The following is a 17,044-nucleotide window of genomic DNA, read 5'->3' as shown; positions in this document are numbered from 1 at the left end:
TCGCTCTCCGTACGCACTTCGCCTTGCATTGCCTTGTTTGATGTGCACCCTTGTGACCTTACCCCTCGCTCATCTGTCTTTCCCCCCTTTGTCTCCCACATGAGGACCTGTGCGCCACTGGGAGCCGAGGGGAGCATGCGTGAGTCCGCCATTGTGCACCCGGAACTCCCAGAACCAGCTGTCTGCATCGATGCACCACATTATGGACCACATGTCTGTGGCCGAGCACCACTTATGAACCCCATGGGTTGGGGCATGGCCCCTCTGCTGGAACCGGCCATGAAGGCCCGAAATCTTGCTGGCGGACCTTGATCACAGGGCACCGATGCCCCACAGGTGAACCACACTAGTCGGCCCCCTGTGGGCCATAAAAAAAAAATGGACACGTTTGGGCAAGTTTTATTCCAAATAGGCCGCCAGCAAAGAAGATGACAACACCTGAAAGATAGTAATAGCCAGCAGAGGGAGCCGAAGAGCAAGAGACCACCAGCAGGGTTAGGGGTTGTTTGGTTATTTTTATTCATGAACTATGATGACTGTGCACCGATTGGTGCTTGAGTGTGTTTTGGTGCGTTTATGGGTGCTTTCATGGTGCATTGATGCAGAGCAGACTGTCTCTCCCCCCCAAAAGAACAATCACAGGTCCTGGGTTAGTTTTGTAAATAAAGTAACGTCATTGTAAATAATGCTCCCCACCGTCAGTGTATAGTTTGAAGACCATTCCGCAATTTGGTTAGCTGTGGGCATGAGTCTGTTAGGTAGGGTGCAATGGAGCAGCGGGACATATTTATTTATGTTTTAAAACTGTCGCACTCAGGGTCAGGTTAAATGTAGAGGGAACTACACCTACGTGTCACACTAAGTTAAAGTTATAGGCCCGGGACGTGCCTAAGAGGAGGAGGGTGCAGTGTTGTGGATTTGAGAATTGTTGTGTTTTTTTTGTATTGTTGTAAGTGTAATGAATTGTTGTAAATATCACCCTCCATGTTGTGTATAAAGGTCAAAGGTCGTCCTCCTAGTTAAGCCATATACATACACGTAGCAAATCATAGATTTCCCTTTTCAGTAGTTCAGTAGTTATCTTTTGTTACGTGGTCCCCTCGGTGAATACCTGGTCTCGGTGACCCCCGGACCGTGAGAGGAACTCCGCCAGCAAGCTGTATTATATATGCGCTTTCGCCACGCAATCCATATGAATTTCACCCAGGAGACAACTGATGTTCAAGGATATATTTCCAATGGTAATGATACCATACAATTTCAATGACACAACCACGGAGATTTTCCCCGAGCAATCAACAATACACAACCATCAACAATATTTCCCAGCCACAATCAATTCCCTATGAGTAAGATGGCCATCTTATATATGTGTGTCCCGGTGAGTACTCACACCCCCTTTCGGTCTCTGCTCCTCACAATGTCTCTGGGCCCCTCCTGACCAAGATACTGGTCGGCGTCTCCGCACTCGGGCGGTTGAACGAACCCCGGGTGGACGTTTCTCCACCGGGCAGGTATCGTACCAGGCACCGTGGCTGCAGCCCCTCGTGGCCACGCGGAGCGGGTACGGTAGAGCAAGCCAAACCCCACGCCGCTTGCAAGGCGCGTTAGGCCCCAACGTGCGACCCGCACGCGTCTGTTTAGACGGTGCCACGAACGATACCAGACGCGGGGTCGATGCACGGCCCCACGTCAACTTGACGTCTCCACCGGGCAGGTACACGTCCCGGTGATTCCTCTCGCCAGACAGGCTTCGGAACGCCGCTTTTCCACGCAGCGCAAGGTCGATCCCACCTTTTGGTCGGAGCGGGGCGAGGAAGAATAATACTCGTCCTTTTTTCCTCGTGTCTTTTTCTCTTCCGTTTCCGGTCACTTCCGTTTCCGGCCACTCCCTCAGAAGGGCTCCTGACCCTCCAACCACAACAACTACACAACAACTTAATATACTACACACGGATAAGCAAAGACCTGAATGGTAATTCACATACATTCACATAAATATGTAACACTCCCCCCCTTCAAGAAAGAAAGTTTGAACCCAGCGAAAACTTTCTTTGCCGGCCAATTTGGAGAAACAAACCAGATAACTCAACCCCCCCCCCACATTATCCGTTCCCCCCGGGCACAGTTATCACTTAAAAATAAAGCAACCAAAATTTCACCACAACCCCTCCAGATTACTCCCTCTGGACTAAGTACCAACAACGACCTTGTCCCTGCCAAATCAAACTCCATCTCATGACCCTCTGACTTTGACCGTCAGTTTCTTGGGAATGAAGGTTATGGGGTTGATCAAAGATCCAAAGTTAAGCAACTCGATAGCACTTTTTCCGGGAGGCCAAGCCGAGTATTCACTACATGGATGCCTTTAGGAACGCGGAGTTCACGGTTAGTCCGTGCAGGAAAGTTCTCTACATGGGCGCCTTGAGGAACGTGGAGTTCACGGTTAGTCCGTGCATGAAAGTTCACTACATGGACGCCTTTAGGAACGGCGTTCACGGTTAATTCGTGTAGGAATCTTGGCTCGGCGGCTCCGCCGCCTTCAGTGCTTCAACTTCTCAGAACTTCCCTAATAATTAGGGTGGGACCACTGGTCCCTGTAGTCCCATGAATAGCGGTCTCCTTCTCGGCCACTACCAAAACTACCGCCCAGTTGTCCTCTCCTGTAGACCTCTCGACGCCTACGAAATGCCTTCCCTACTGTTATGGTCCGACCCTCCAAATCCTTGCCATTCCAATTCTTCTCTGCCTCTCTGGCGTCTTTTGTGCTGGCAAACGTGACAAAGCCGAACCCTCTTGACTGTTGCGTTTCCCAGTCTCTTACCAACCGCACTTCCACCAGCGGCCCATATCTGTTGAAGACAGAGGTCAGAACTTCTTCCTCTGTTTTGAAGTTCAGTCCCCCTACAAATAACTTGGCACTTTTGTCGCCATCCCGAGCTGGTGTGGTGTTATTTTCCCTGCTGGGCTCTTTACCAACCCTCAGGTTACCATAAACTTGACCCCCGGCCAAATCATTCCCGATAACCACAGATACACCCTCTACAGGAAGCGTGGCTTGTAAACCGACGGTGACCGGTCCTGACACCAAATCGGACTCCAACTGGATGACCTGAAGGGGAGCACTAACACCGCCCCCGATCCCCTGTAAACGAACACTATCCCCCGTTGCCGTCTCCTCGGACCATGGCAAAATGCCTTCAAGCATTAAAGATTGATGGGCCCCTGTGTCCCTCAATATCCTAACCGGTCTCCGGTTAGTCGAGGCTCCATCCAGTGACACAAACCCCTCTGAAATAAATGGTTGGTAACCCTTTTGATGGCGATTTCTTACGCTAGCCATCGCATTCGGAGTTGTAATAGTCGGACTCCGCTCTGGGTTGTCCCTTTTCATGAGGTAACAACTGGACATCAAGTGTCCAGGTTTCTTGCAAAACGCGCAAGTAGGCCCGGAGGAAAAACTCGGGGTCTGCCTCGGGCCCCCGAACTATAAGTTTGTCTTGGGCCCGCATCCCTCTGATTTCGAACCGGTGGGTATCATAGTTGTCCCCATAATCCTCTCGAGGCCGCCGCCATGTATGGTCGTTCTCCGCACCTGCTGTTCCCCACCTCCCCTGCGGAGATCTAGGCGAGGAGTTAGGTTCGTGGACCCCTATTCGGTGGGTTAAGGCATAATCATCTGCCATGGTGGCTGCGTCCCACAACTTTGGTACCTTCTTTTCCTGCAGGTACACTTTGATGTCCTCGTGGACACACTGCTGGAATTCCTCCACCAGGATCAAGTCCCGCAATGTCTCGAAGTCTTTCCGACTCCTTTTGACTCACACCACCGATCAAACATGTTTTCTTTCACTCTGGCAAACTCCACATGGGTCTCACTCTCCTCTTCCTGGCATTCCTGAATTTTTGCCTGTAAGCTTCCGGAACCAACTCATAGGCCTTGAGGATGTGCTTCTTCAGTACCTCATAATCTGCACATTGGTCCATTGGTAGCGCCGAATAAATTTCCTGAGCTTTCCCCACCAGAGCACACTTTGCACGAGTATGGTCCAGGCCTCCTCCGGCCAGTTTAATTGTCGAGCCACTTTCTCAAAGTGTGGGAAAAATTTCGCGACTTCCTTTTCACTGAACGGGTGGAACCAGCCTCACATGTCTGCCCACATCCAGGTTTTCTGGTTAGGTGTCGACCCCGTCAGCAAGGGTGGTGCCTCTCCCCGTTCTCTCATTAACTCCAGCTCCTTGAATTTGATTTCTTGCTGAAGCTCCATGTCACGTTCCTTTAATTCCCTTTCCGCTTTTCTCTCCTCTGCTTCGAGGTCCCTTGCAGCTCTCCTTTCCTCTGCTTGTTCCTTTTCTCTTCTTTCCTGGAGTTCTCTTTCCACTCTCCTTTCCTCGGTTCTTTCCTGTGCTGTTTTCTCTTCCAACCTTTCCTGGAGTTCTCGTTCCTCTCTCCTTTCCTCTGCTTTTTTGTCTTCTAACCTTTCCTGGAGTTCTCGTTCCACTCTCCTTTCCTCCGCTTGTTTCTCTTCCCTCCTCTCTTCTGCTTTCCTTTCTTCTTCTGCTCTTTCCTTTTCTGCTTTCCTTTCTTCTTCTGCTCTTTCCTTTTCTGCTTTCCTTTCTTCTTCTGCTCTTTCCTTTTCTGCTTTCCTTTCTTCTTCTGCTCTTTCCTTTTCTGCTTTCCTTTCTTCTTCTTTAATCCGTTCCTGGCTCCGTAATTGCAACTCCAGTTTCCGGAGCTCAACGTCTTCTGGTTCTTCGGGTAGCCACTCCCAGGCTAACTCGTCCCATGTTCCTAATCCCACCATAGATTGTATCACCGTGGCCTGCAACTCTGCCTTCCTCAAATTAGTTCGGACCTCCAAGTTAAAATGTTTGGCCAATTTCAAGAGGTCCGACTTTAGCAATGCTCGGAACTGTGCCTCACTCGGGGTTACCCCAAAGTTCTGTGCCACAAACGCCATGGTGCCTATCGTTAACACCTGTTAACCTTCACCCAAGACTTTACCCCAATTTCTCAAAAAATTTTACCAATTAATAATTAACTTTAATAAATTTTAATTAATAAAAAAATTATTATTTTATTATTTTATACAATTTTAAATCCCGGACGAGCCCCCAATTCTGTTACGTGGTCCCCTCGGTGAATACCTGGTCTCGGTGACCCCCGGACCGTGAGAGGAACTCCGCCAGCAAGCTGCATTATATATGCGCTTTCGCCACGCAATCCATATGAATTTCACCCAGGAGACAACTGATGTTCAAGGATATATTTCCAATGGTAATGATACCATACAATTTCAATGACACAACCACGGAGATTTTCCCCGAGCAATCAACAATACACAACCATCAACAATATTTCCCAGCCACAATCAATTCCTATGAGTAAGATGGCCATCTTATATATGTGTGTCCCGGTGAGTACTCACACCCCCTTTCGGTCTCTGCTCCTCACAATGTCTCTGGGCCCCTCCTGACCAAGATACTGGTCGGCGTCTCCGCACTCGGGCGGTTGAACGAACCCCGGGTGGACGTTTCTCCACCGGGCAGGTATCGTACCAGGCACCGTGGCTGCAGCCCCTCGTGGCCACGCGGAGCGGGTACGGTAGAGCAAGCCAAACCCCACGCCGCTTGCAAGGCGCGTTAGGCCCCAACGTGCGACCCGCACGCGTCTGTTTAGACGGTGCCACGAACGATACCAGACGCGGGGTCGATGCACGGCCCCACGTCAACTTGACGTCTCCACCGGGCAGGTACACGTCCCGGTGATTCCTCTCGCCAGACAGGCTTCGGAACGCCGCTTTTCCACGCAGCACAAGGTCGATCCCACCTTTTGGTCGGAGCGGGGCGAGGAAGAATAATACTCGTCCTTTTTTCCTCGTGTCTTTTTCTCTTCCGTTTCCGGTCACTTCCGTTTCCGGCCACTCCCTCAGAAGGGCTCCTGACCCTCCAACCACAACAACTACACAACAACTTAATATACTACACACGGATAAGCAAAGACCTGAATGGTAATTCACATACATTCACATAAATATGTAACACTTTCAGTAGTTATATTTCAGTAGTTATTTCAGTAGTTTCAATATCAACAATTTTCTTGTTTTACTTTCTGGTTGGAAGGGCCTTTCTTTCTTGAAAAAAAATGTGTGGGTGTATATATATATATATATATATTGTTGTGGATATGAGGATTGTGTTTTTATTATTGTGTTTTTTTATTATTATTGCTTTATTCTGGACCCTCCTGCCTCCAGTCTGTTGTATAAAGGTCAAAGGGCGTTCCCGTAGTTAGTTCCATAAAGCATACACGTTAGCCAATCATAGATTTCCCCCCTTGTTCAATAGTTATATCTTTATTATGTGTATTAGGGTAAGGCCTTGTCTTCCATTAAGATGACACTCCATTGCACCAAGTGAAATAAGATAGATTCCCTTTCATTCCCCATTCCCACTCCCAAAACTTCCATTGCCAAGCCTCAATTGCCAGCTACATCCCCTCCAAGCCTCCATTGCCAACCGCACTGGGCAGTTTGCCAGGTTTGCTACAGCTGTGGGTTGTTGATTTCGCCCCAAAACCACCATTGAACATGTGCTCGGGTCGGGGAAGAAATGCATGTCCCCACCTCGTCATAGAGGGGAGGAGTGAGTCAGCCCCACTCAACCAACCACGAACAAGGGGTTGGACTTGGAGAGGGTGTGGAGAGAAACATCAAGGAGGTTCGCGAAGGTCCAGGGGCGTGGCATATATAACCCGCAGAAGGCGCCCCCACCTCAGATGAGACGAGATGAGTCCTGGAGAAAGCACGCGACGTCCACAGAGCAGCAGCAGCAGCCACAGCAGCAACAGCGGCAGCTTCAGCAGCAGCAGCAGCAGCCACAGCAGCTTCAGCCACAGCAGCTTGGGGCCTTGACGGCAGTTTTGAGCAGGGCCGCGAAGGAACGGCGGCTGCTAAACGCGCCGATCGTGCTGCAGTACCCGTGGACCTTCCTCTCCCTCCAGCCATCCACCTCCGGCCAGTCCTATCATCATTCCCCGCGTGAGTCTGTCTTTTGTTTGTTCTGTCCTGGGTTAATTAAGACTGTAGGTAAGCTAGCATTGCACTGTGTCTCTAATATCTTCTGTAAATTATTTTCTTATCTTTCCTTCTCCTTGGTTACTTTGAGCGTGTAAATAGTAAGAATAAATTTAGTAGTATTTCCAACCCTTTTGTCTTCTTCTTCTTCTTCTTCTTCTCATCCGTGTCGCCTTTGTCTTTTCCCTTTGAATACCTGTGGCGCGATCCGGCCAACGTTCGGGAATCGGGTTAGTCGGGGTAACTGTTCGGCCGCGGTGCCATCCGCTCGGCAAACCAACATCCTTATCCGCGGTCCGTAACAATATATATATACTAGCTGAGGTACCCGGCTTCGCCCGGGTTGAATAAGAATAAGACAAATATATGATGAAAAGAACATGTATATTTTAGAGCAATATCACAGTACATTTCCTACATGACGTTTTGTCAATTGTCAATTTCTCAAAACCTCTTGGTATACAACATTTCTGGTTTTCTTACTTGGTGCCAAGACATAAAGATTGCTTGGTTTTCCAACCCTCGAGCAGCCCACGTACAGCTGGCCATGGGAAGTACCCTGCATTGCCGGACGGGGGAAGGGAGGGGAGGAGGAAGGGCAGGGGAGGGGAATGGGGGGGGAGGGGAGGAGAGGGTGGGGAGGGGAGAAGAGGGGGGGAGGGGTGAAGAGGGGGGGAGGGGAGAAGAGGGGGGAGGGGGAGGAGGAGGGGAAGGGATGGGAGGGGGAGGGGGGAAGGGGAAGGGGCAAGGGGGAGGGGGGGGGAGGGGGAGGGGGAGGGGAGAAGGGGAGGGGAGAAGGGGAGGGGGTAGGGTGGAAGGGGAGGGGATAGGGGGGAAAGGGGAGGGGCATGGGGGGAAGGGAGGGGGAGGGGAGGGGGGAGGGGAGGGGGGAGTGGAGGGGGAGGGGGGAGGGAGAAAGGGGGGAGGGGGGAGGGAGAAAGGGGGGAGGGGGAGGGAGAGGGGGAGGGGGAGGGGGATGGAGAAAGGGGGGAGGGGGAGGGGGAGGGGAGGGGGCAGGGGAGGGGGAGGGGAGGGGGAGGGGAGGGGGAGGGGAGAAGGGGAGGGGGTAGGGGGGAGGGGAGGGGGAGGAGGGAGGGGACGGGGCAGGGGGGAAAGGGAGGGCCATGGGTGGAAGGGAGGGGGAGGGGAGGGGGGGAGGGGGAGTGGGGGGGGAGGGGGAGGGGGGAGTCAAGTCGGAAGTCATTGTCGTCAATTGAATGTCGCATTTATTTTTTATTCCCTGTCAAATGGCATTGGTCCCGCATTCCGAACCCGGAAGTCGGAAGTCATTGTCGGCAAAGTTGAAAAATTAACGTTACGAAATACGCTGATGACGTCATAATTTTAAAACCCGAAGGTTTTTTAAACATTTAAGGTGTGCTGTAGGTGCTCTGGGACGTACTGATTCCGAATATGAAGTTGAAAAATTAACGTTCCGAAATACGTTGATGACGTCATAATTTTAAAACGCGACGTTTTTTTTTTTTAGTTGAGATTTTATTCGAATTCGAATACCATTAAATTTCAACTGTTGGAAACAATAATTATTTCAATTTCCAACAGTTGAAATAATTATTGTTTCCAACAGTTGAAATTTAATGGAATTCGAATTCGAATAAAATCTCAACTACCGTTAATTCGTTCTTGGCGCGAAAAAATGGCGCGCATTTTGTCATTATGTGCGACTTTACGTCACTCCTACGGACGTGAAAACATTTGTTTTCCTTAAAAATATATTTAAAATAAATACAATAGTACATAAATTAACAATAAAAGAAGCAAAAAAACAATTTAAAATACAATAAAAAGCACATTGAAAATATATAAATAAAACAACGCTACTGCATCAAATTTTGTGTAAAGCTTGGCGATGCGGGATGCTTCCATTGTGATGACTGCAACTTGGTTTCTGGGTCGTACCCATAAACCCATGACTCATCGCCAGTGATCACTGTGTTGAGGAAGCTGGGATCGCTGTTCACAGTCTCCAGCATGTCCTATGCGATCTCCAAACGGAGTTGCTTCTGCTCAATCGTTAGCAGCTTTGGTACGAACTTCGCTGAGATTCTCCTGAAGCCCAAATCCTCCTTCATAATGGAATGAACAGTGTTGAATCTTGCGGATCGTTTCCACTTGGGAATCGCCAAGCTTTACACAAAAGCAGTAGAGTTGTTCAAGTTTTTCCGTCATTTTGTCAAAAACGAAAATCCGACGGCGCTCACTTACATGTCCTCACTCATCGGCGGTCTGCCGTCGAATGACAGCTTCTGCAGGTGGGAAAAAATTCACGCGTGCGCATTAGGATCGCCTACATACGTGCACCAATCAACCCCCCCTTAGCTTCTTTTTTTTACGCACGAAAAATAAAGGTCGGATACTTTTTGAACACAGTCGTATATATATATATATATTCAGTTCTCCAGCCTATTAGCGCATGTATTGACGTCACCGTCATGTACGTATGCTTAGCCTGTCAAGCTCTCGGAAGAACCATCCGACAGAGCATAATTTTGATCTTAGTTCAGATACTTTCATAAGTGTATGAAAAAAGTCACAGTTACCGACCTGGTTTCGCCCATTGGTTACTCCCGGCCGCATTCAGGCGATTCCATATAATGAGTGGATACCAGAGATAATGTACCGTGTGGTAGATGGTGCTCGTCGCTCCCATTAAGGTACAGCGATAGCTGAATGGGATACCTTAATGGCGGTTCACCACTGATGGTATGAAATCGCATAATGACTGATATATATACAGACTTAGCATTTAATATGGAATTTTTTTTTTCTTGACTTGGGTTTACTTTCTGAACTCGGTATATCAATCTGGTGAGTTTATTTTACGCTTCGGTGATTTCTTTGTTAAAAGAACCATGTCACTGATTGTCTGTCGCAGCAAGAAGTCAACAACAGGATTATAGCACAGGTGGCGTGACAAAATGTACAGTCTACAAAAGTTATTGCTGCTTCCCCTGGAGATGGTCCGTCAACTCGACAATGCTGTTTGTCATGGAGTGGTGGCTTTACGAAATTCCGGCATGAAACAGCGTGCTATTGCTTGGCAGTATGGCATCACTCAAGGTCAGGTGTCAAAGATCCTGAAACTAAATGCTCAGAGGGGTGTCCCTACTCCAATACCGAGGCCAGGACGTCCCCGCAGAACCATACAGAGGGATGATCACCAGCTGCACCGGTTAGTCCGCAATGGCCGTACCAAGTCAGCTAATCGGCTTAGGGCTGAGTGGCAGCAACTGACAAATGTGCCTGTATCCAGAAGGCTAGTCAACCAACGACTGGTTCAAGCAGGCTATCGTGCCAGGCGTCCCCTGAGAAAGCCACGACTGACCAGACAACACCGCCAGCGCCGATTGCAGTGAGCCAGAGAGCACCGTCAATGGCAGCCAGAACACTGGAATCACGTGATCTTCAGTGACAATTCTAGATTTCTGGTCTATCATCAATATGGCTGCGTCCGAGTGGCACAGACAAGTGCATGAAGCCTACAACGAAGATTGTATAGTGCCAAGAGTCCAAGCTGGAGGTGGTGGGGTGACCGTTTGGGCTGCTTTTCATGCAGGGGGCAAAACTGACCTGGTTGTTCTGAATGGAAACCTGAACCAGTTCAAGCACAGGGCCATTCTGGAAGAAACATTGCTTCCATTTGTTCGTGCAGCCTTTAGAGGAAACTTTGTCTTCCAAGATGACAATGCACGGCCTCATCGTGCTCGCATGATCCAACACTTTCTTGCTGACCGTGGTGTAAAGCATATGGAGTGGCCTGCCATGTCCCCGGATATGAATCCCATCGAGAACTTGTGGGCAGAATTAATGCGTCAAATCGACAACTTGGATCAGCAGCCCACCTCTGTGCGTGAATTGCAGCAGGCTTTTGTAACTGCATGGCAAGCGATTCCTGTCCAAACCTTGGCAAATCTCGTGAACAGCATGCCTCAACGTGTACGTGCTCTCCTGAATGCTCGTGGGGTTACACGAAGTACTGAACTGTAATTTTACTGTCCGTAATCCCAGTCGTAATTTAGCTTTTGTTTTTGTTAAAAAAAATTTTTTGGCTAATGTGCAAAATAAAGAGATACTTCTGGAAAACGCACAGAAGTTTAACACAATACTGTCCGTGAATTGAGTTCGATATCAGTTTACATCACTTTCAAGGATCAATTTATTTGTTTCGAAATGTCAAATGTGGTTTTTGTTTCTTTTAAAGGTCACATGAACAAAATCTAGAATAATTTCAACATAATTCCAATGAACTTTTGGTTCTAAGTCATCTTAAAAAGTAAGTTCACCCCCACAAAAAAATATTCCATATTAAATGCCAAGTCTGTATATATACATATATATATATTTGGAGAGAACAACCAATCAGCTCTCAACCTCTCACCAAATCAATTATCCCCAGGTGGAGTATTGTGATACTCTGCCTGAAAGCTGCAGTGTTGTCAGTTGTCAGTCCATTCCAGGCAAGGTCAACATTGTGGTGGTTTGCCTTTGCCTTACCAGTCCAAATCAGGACAGGACTTTGGAATAATGTATATATATTTACACATACATATGCCGACAGCATATAAGTATTTAGAGTTGGTGCTCGCCACACTCAGGTATCGGCTTCCTGACTTCCTCATGCCGTGTGAAGTGCTCGTCACTTCGTGCCTTCCTTCAGAGGCCCAAAAACATGGCAGTTGGTTGGGTCAAGGTCTGAACTGTACGGTGGGTGTGGGACGACCTTCCAGTTCAGATTGGTAATGGTGACTCCCGTTATGCGGTTGGTGTGAAGTCTGGAATTGTCCTGTTGTACAAGCTTTCCCTTCCTGGTTTCGCAATTGGTAGATTTGGTCACAGTATGTTGCACCTGTCACAGTCGATTCTTGGAATCATGTCCCAGAGCACAGTTAGCATGATTATCCCAACAGATAGCTGGACATTAAACTTCTTCTTCACAGATGTTGGATGCTTCAACTCAATGATTTATGTTTTTAGTTACGGTTCATATTGGAACACCCTGTGTCGTCGCCAGTCACAATGTGAGACAGGAAGTCATTCCCTTCCTTGTGGAAGTGCTGGAGTAAGACTGTACAGGTTCCCAAACACTGAGTCATATGCACACCTGTGAGCATTTTGGGCACCCACTTACCTAACACCTTTTCAAGTTGAATTGGCCATTGGCAATTGTGTGCACCAATTTGCAAAAATTTGTTTATTTTTGTCCATTTTGATCACATTAACTTTTAGAAAACTAGATCATCCACAGAACACCTTACCTTTACATTTTCGAGCAAGATCGATATTCGTTTTGTTCGTGAACTTCGAATGAACAAGCATTCTGAGTATTGCGCTGCAATACATGTCCCCTACCGGCAGTCTGTCGTCTGGAAAACTGTTGGGGAAATTACCAAGGGTTATTTGCCCACAGGTTCTGAATCGTTCCCAATCGCTAATTACCTCAGGACGGGCTCACCTGTGATTCGCACTCGGGACTTCGATTTATACACCTTGCAGACAGGTCAGCAGAAGCACGAGAAAATAAGTTGTTGATAAAGAACCTTTCGAGTCGCTAAATATCAGTAATTTATTATATTTTCCGGTTCACGATCAATGATCGATGTGTATATATATATATTGCTCGGCTTGGCTCCGCCCCGCCCGAAAGCGCGCGCTGTGTCGCTTTTTTGACGTTCGCGAAACAAGGCTGAGGGCGCGCGCGCGGTGCGGCTTGAGGAGAACTCTAGAATAAACAAGAGATATCCATAAAAAAAAAAAAAAATTCCATTTAATTAACGATATCTGCCAAACCACGTGCCCTATCGCAATTCCAAAAGGCCATTTTAGTAGACTGACATGCTGAACATATCTGTGAAGTTTCCCCTCGATTGGATCAAAAATGAGGGAGTAGCTCGGTTTTATAGCTTCATGCATGAAAACGTCGTAACTCTGAAACCATGTGACGCATGACGTCATGCTCGCTGACTTTTTTGTTCGTCACGGGTATGCGATTCTGCCTGCAAAGTTTGGCCTCGATCTGTTCAGCCGTTGCAGAGAAAAAGGGGTTTTCGTGTTTTCAGGAAAAACAATATGGCGGCCGAACCACGTGACCTGTGCCGTCATAATTACGATTAAAATATTCTACAGACCGAGTCCCCCATAGGGTGAAAATTTGATCTCAATCGGTCTTATCATTGCAGAGAAATTGTTTTTTAAAGGAAATTAAAACTTAAAATGGCACTGAGTTAAGGATCAGCAGAATTATCAGAATTACCAAAGTTCAAAGTGCCATAACTTTGTTAAAAATGATCGAAACGTCGTGAAGTTCGAACTTGATCTGTACCTTATCATGAGGAAACAATGTACCAAGTTTGAAATCATTAGCATAAAGAGTTTAGAAAAAAAGTCCGGAAAACTGTTCTTCGCGTGACGGACTGACAGACTGACAGACTGACGGACGGACAGACGGAGGGACAGCGTGCCAACCTATAGTCCCCTCCGGTGTACACCGGTAGGGGACTAATAAGCATTCTGAGTATTGCGCTGCAATACATGTCCCCTGCCGGCAGTCTGTCGTCCGGAAAACTGTTGGGGAAATTACCAAAGTTCAAAGTGCCATAACTTTGTCAAAAATGATCGAAACGTCGTGAAGTTCGAACTTGATCTGTAACTTCTCATGCGGAAACCATGTACCAAGTTTGAAATCATTAGCGTTAAGAGTCTAGAAAAAATGTCCGGAAAACTGTTCTTTGTGTGACGGACTGACGGACTGACAGACTGACAGACGGAGGGACGGAGTGCAAACCTATAGTCCCCTCCGGTGTACACCGGTAGGGGACTAATAACTGTCGCGATGGTAACCATATGCCCGGCACCGCCATATTTTGTCTGAATACTGAATGTCACAGTTACTCTGTCCTCAGGGCATGAGACGGCATAAATACTTTGTCCGAGTTCCGCTAAACAGGTTTTTGAAAGTGTCAACAAGGCTATGACAGACAGACATGTCTTTCAAGCCTGACAAATCTCACACTCGTACGATGTCTCTCTGAAAAGACCGAGTGGACAACCCTCCATCCACTTTTTGAATAATCCTCTCCAAGAAGTTCTGTCACTCAAGCTTTTGGGTCTCACTATCTGCCATGATCTTTCGTGGGAAAACCACAATTCAAATGTGGCCTCCAAAGCCAGTCGCCGACTGGGCATCCTCCGTCGTGCGAAGTCCTTCCTTGGCACACCTGAGCTCCTTACCACATACAAGGCTTTCATCCGCAGCTCAATGGAATACTGCTCTCCCCTCTGGGCTGGTGCTCCTGCCTCACACCTAGCTCGTCTCCACGCTGTTGAAACCCAAGCGTTCAGAATCATTGGAATCTCCCGTGATGAAGCTACCTCCGAGGGCCTTTCACTCACTCACCGCAGGCAGGTTGGTGGTCTTTCTGTCTTCTACCAACTCCTCTCCGGCCTTGCTCCTCCAGCTCTCTGGGCTCTGTCCCCCAAATGTTCCTACAGGTCGCACAAGATCTGCCTGCAACCCTCTTATGGTTAAACTGCCAAAATCAAGACTCACTGCTCACCTTCACTCTTTCATTCCTCTTTTCTCCCGCCTCTGGAACAAACTCCCCCACTCCCTTCAATCCCACTCCTCCCTCCAGGTCTTTAAAACAGCTGTTCACCACCATCTCTTATTCGCACTCGGGACAGCATGCCCCCATCCAAAACCTTGATCTTTTCTACCCCCGCTAATTTCACCCCAAATCCACTTTTTTGAAATACCAACTTCTTTCCTGGAAGTCCTTGGTGTCCTTGTGTGAATACTTCTCCCACCCCCCCCCTTCCCACGCCGCCTCCCCCCAAGCCCTCCCCCTCCCACACATTCCCGATGTCCCTCACAAATGTTGTGTTTATGTGCTTCCCCTTCTCTCCCCATCTTGTCTACCGCTCCCCTTTTTATATACTTTGTTTGTTTGTCTGTTTGATTTGTTTGTGTGATAAATGTTAGCTCTTTCACGAGCCTCGATTTTGCGTACAAAAAAAAAATAAAAAAAATATTGTTCTACAGCGTTCAAATGTATTAATCGATTATTGAAATAAAATAAAAGTTTTAAAAGTTGCAGAAAAAAAAAACTTTATGGAAGTTTACCGCCGTTGATGCACCATCTTTTACACCACCTTATTTAACGCATTACATTAGTTTTTGTGCCTGTTGTTTGTGTCCTTTATAACGTCCTTAAAAACAGTGAGTTTCTTGTTTTGAATGATTTTCAATTCTGTTTGACTGCCAGACAGACTAAAATACCTTACATGGGCGATCTGTGCATGCTCGGGATGAGATTCCGTACATTTTGCCAATTTCAGATTGCTTCCGTGTTCTACAGTTTTCGAATGTAAAATTCAATTCAAATTAAGTCGTTCCTCGATCATAGACTGGCAAGACAGACAGACAAAGTGAACCAGATGCTGCTTAATCCCACTTTTTGCTCCACGCGCGAGGTAGCAAAACCAGAACTAATCTTGACAATAAAGACTGTATCAAAACGTCTATTACTCCCGGAAAGAGAGACGGAGGAACGTGTGTTTGACAAAACTTTGATGGTCAGTAAAAAGTTTCAATGACGGTGAAGAGGAGTTGGGATGTTGGAGATCATCCTGTAAAGTCCATCTCACCAACTCATGCCAGAAAACCACAACAATTTCATGATTTAACTGAAGTGTTGTAACTCCATGCTTTACATATATTTTCGAAATAAAATACTTTCATGTCATTAAAATTGGTTTATATTCCAACTCAGCAATTGTCCTCACTTCCCAAATGAAGGAAAACAGTTGGGATCATCAAGCATCACTGTAGAATTGCTCGATTCATCAATCCTTTCCCTGATGATTCCTCGTGAGTAACTTCTAATTTCAGTGAAGAATACATTTGTGAACCCGGACAAAGCAGACTCGACAATGTGGTATGGGGACGGGATATGTAGCATACTCGATGAACCGTCATCCATTTGCTGTGATCAGCGGTGTCAGCACCGTGCGGAGTCCTCAAAGCCAAAGTCCGCCAGGAGCACCAATCGGAATGGAAAATCGAATGTTCCAGCAGGTCATGTCAGGTATTCACAATCGGCACAATCTTCGAGTGATCTTTCAAACGTCAATCATTTAGGAATACATTCACCTAAAAAGATGGTGTTAGGCGCTTGAGGCGCAATGTCTTCAGGCAATCACCACTAACCCTTTGAGGTCCACAAGCATCTGGAAAGTAATTTTCAGATGCAAGTTAAACTTTATTCTTAGTTTCGCTATAATAATCACAACTAGAACTGCACTCAGTAGAGAGTATAGCTCCACCTGATTAGCCATATCACTCAATGGTGAGGAATCACTTAAAAAATTCTACTAGCCGGATCCGGATCTGGATCTTCACCAAAATTGAATCGATTCTTCCTTGTCCCACACACAACCTGGCCAACAAGTTTCGTCCTAGTCCGTCCATAACTTTTTGAGATATCCTGCTATGTGTTGTTTTCGGCCCCATCTCCCAATGGTGAAGAATCACTTAGAAATTAAATAATTCTTGTTTCCGAATCCATATTCAGATCTTCACCAAAATCGAATCGAATCGTCCTTTTCAGACACCCAACCGATCCACCACGTTTCGTTCAAATCCATGCATAACTTTTTGAGATATCCTGCTATGTGTCGTTTTCCGCCCCATCTCCCAATGGTGAATAATCACTTAAATAAATTAAATAATACTCATATCCGAATCCATATTCAGATCTTCACCAAAATCGAATCGATTCATCTTTATCAGACACACAACCGGTCCACCAAGTTTCGTCCAAATCCGTCCACAACTTTTTGAGATATCCTGTTATGTATCGTTTTTGGCCCGATCTTCCAATGGTGAAGAATCACTGAAAAAATTAAATAATTCTCATATCCGAATCCATATTCAGATCTTCACCAAAATC

The sequence above is a fragment of the Myxine glutinosa genome, chromosome 12, assembly GCF_964187855.1.
Source record: "Myxine glutinosa chromosome 12, kmMyxGlut1.1, whole genome shotgun sequence".
Lineage (NCBI taxonomy): Eukaryota > Metazoa > Chordata > Myxini > Myxiniformes > Myxinidae > Myxine > Myxine glutinosa.
This window is presented reverse-complemented; position numbering follows the sequence as displayed.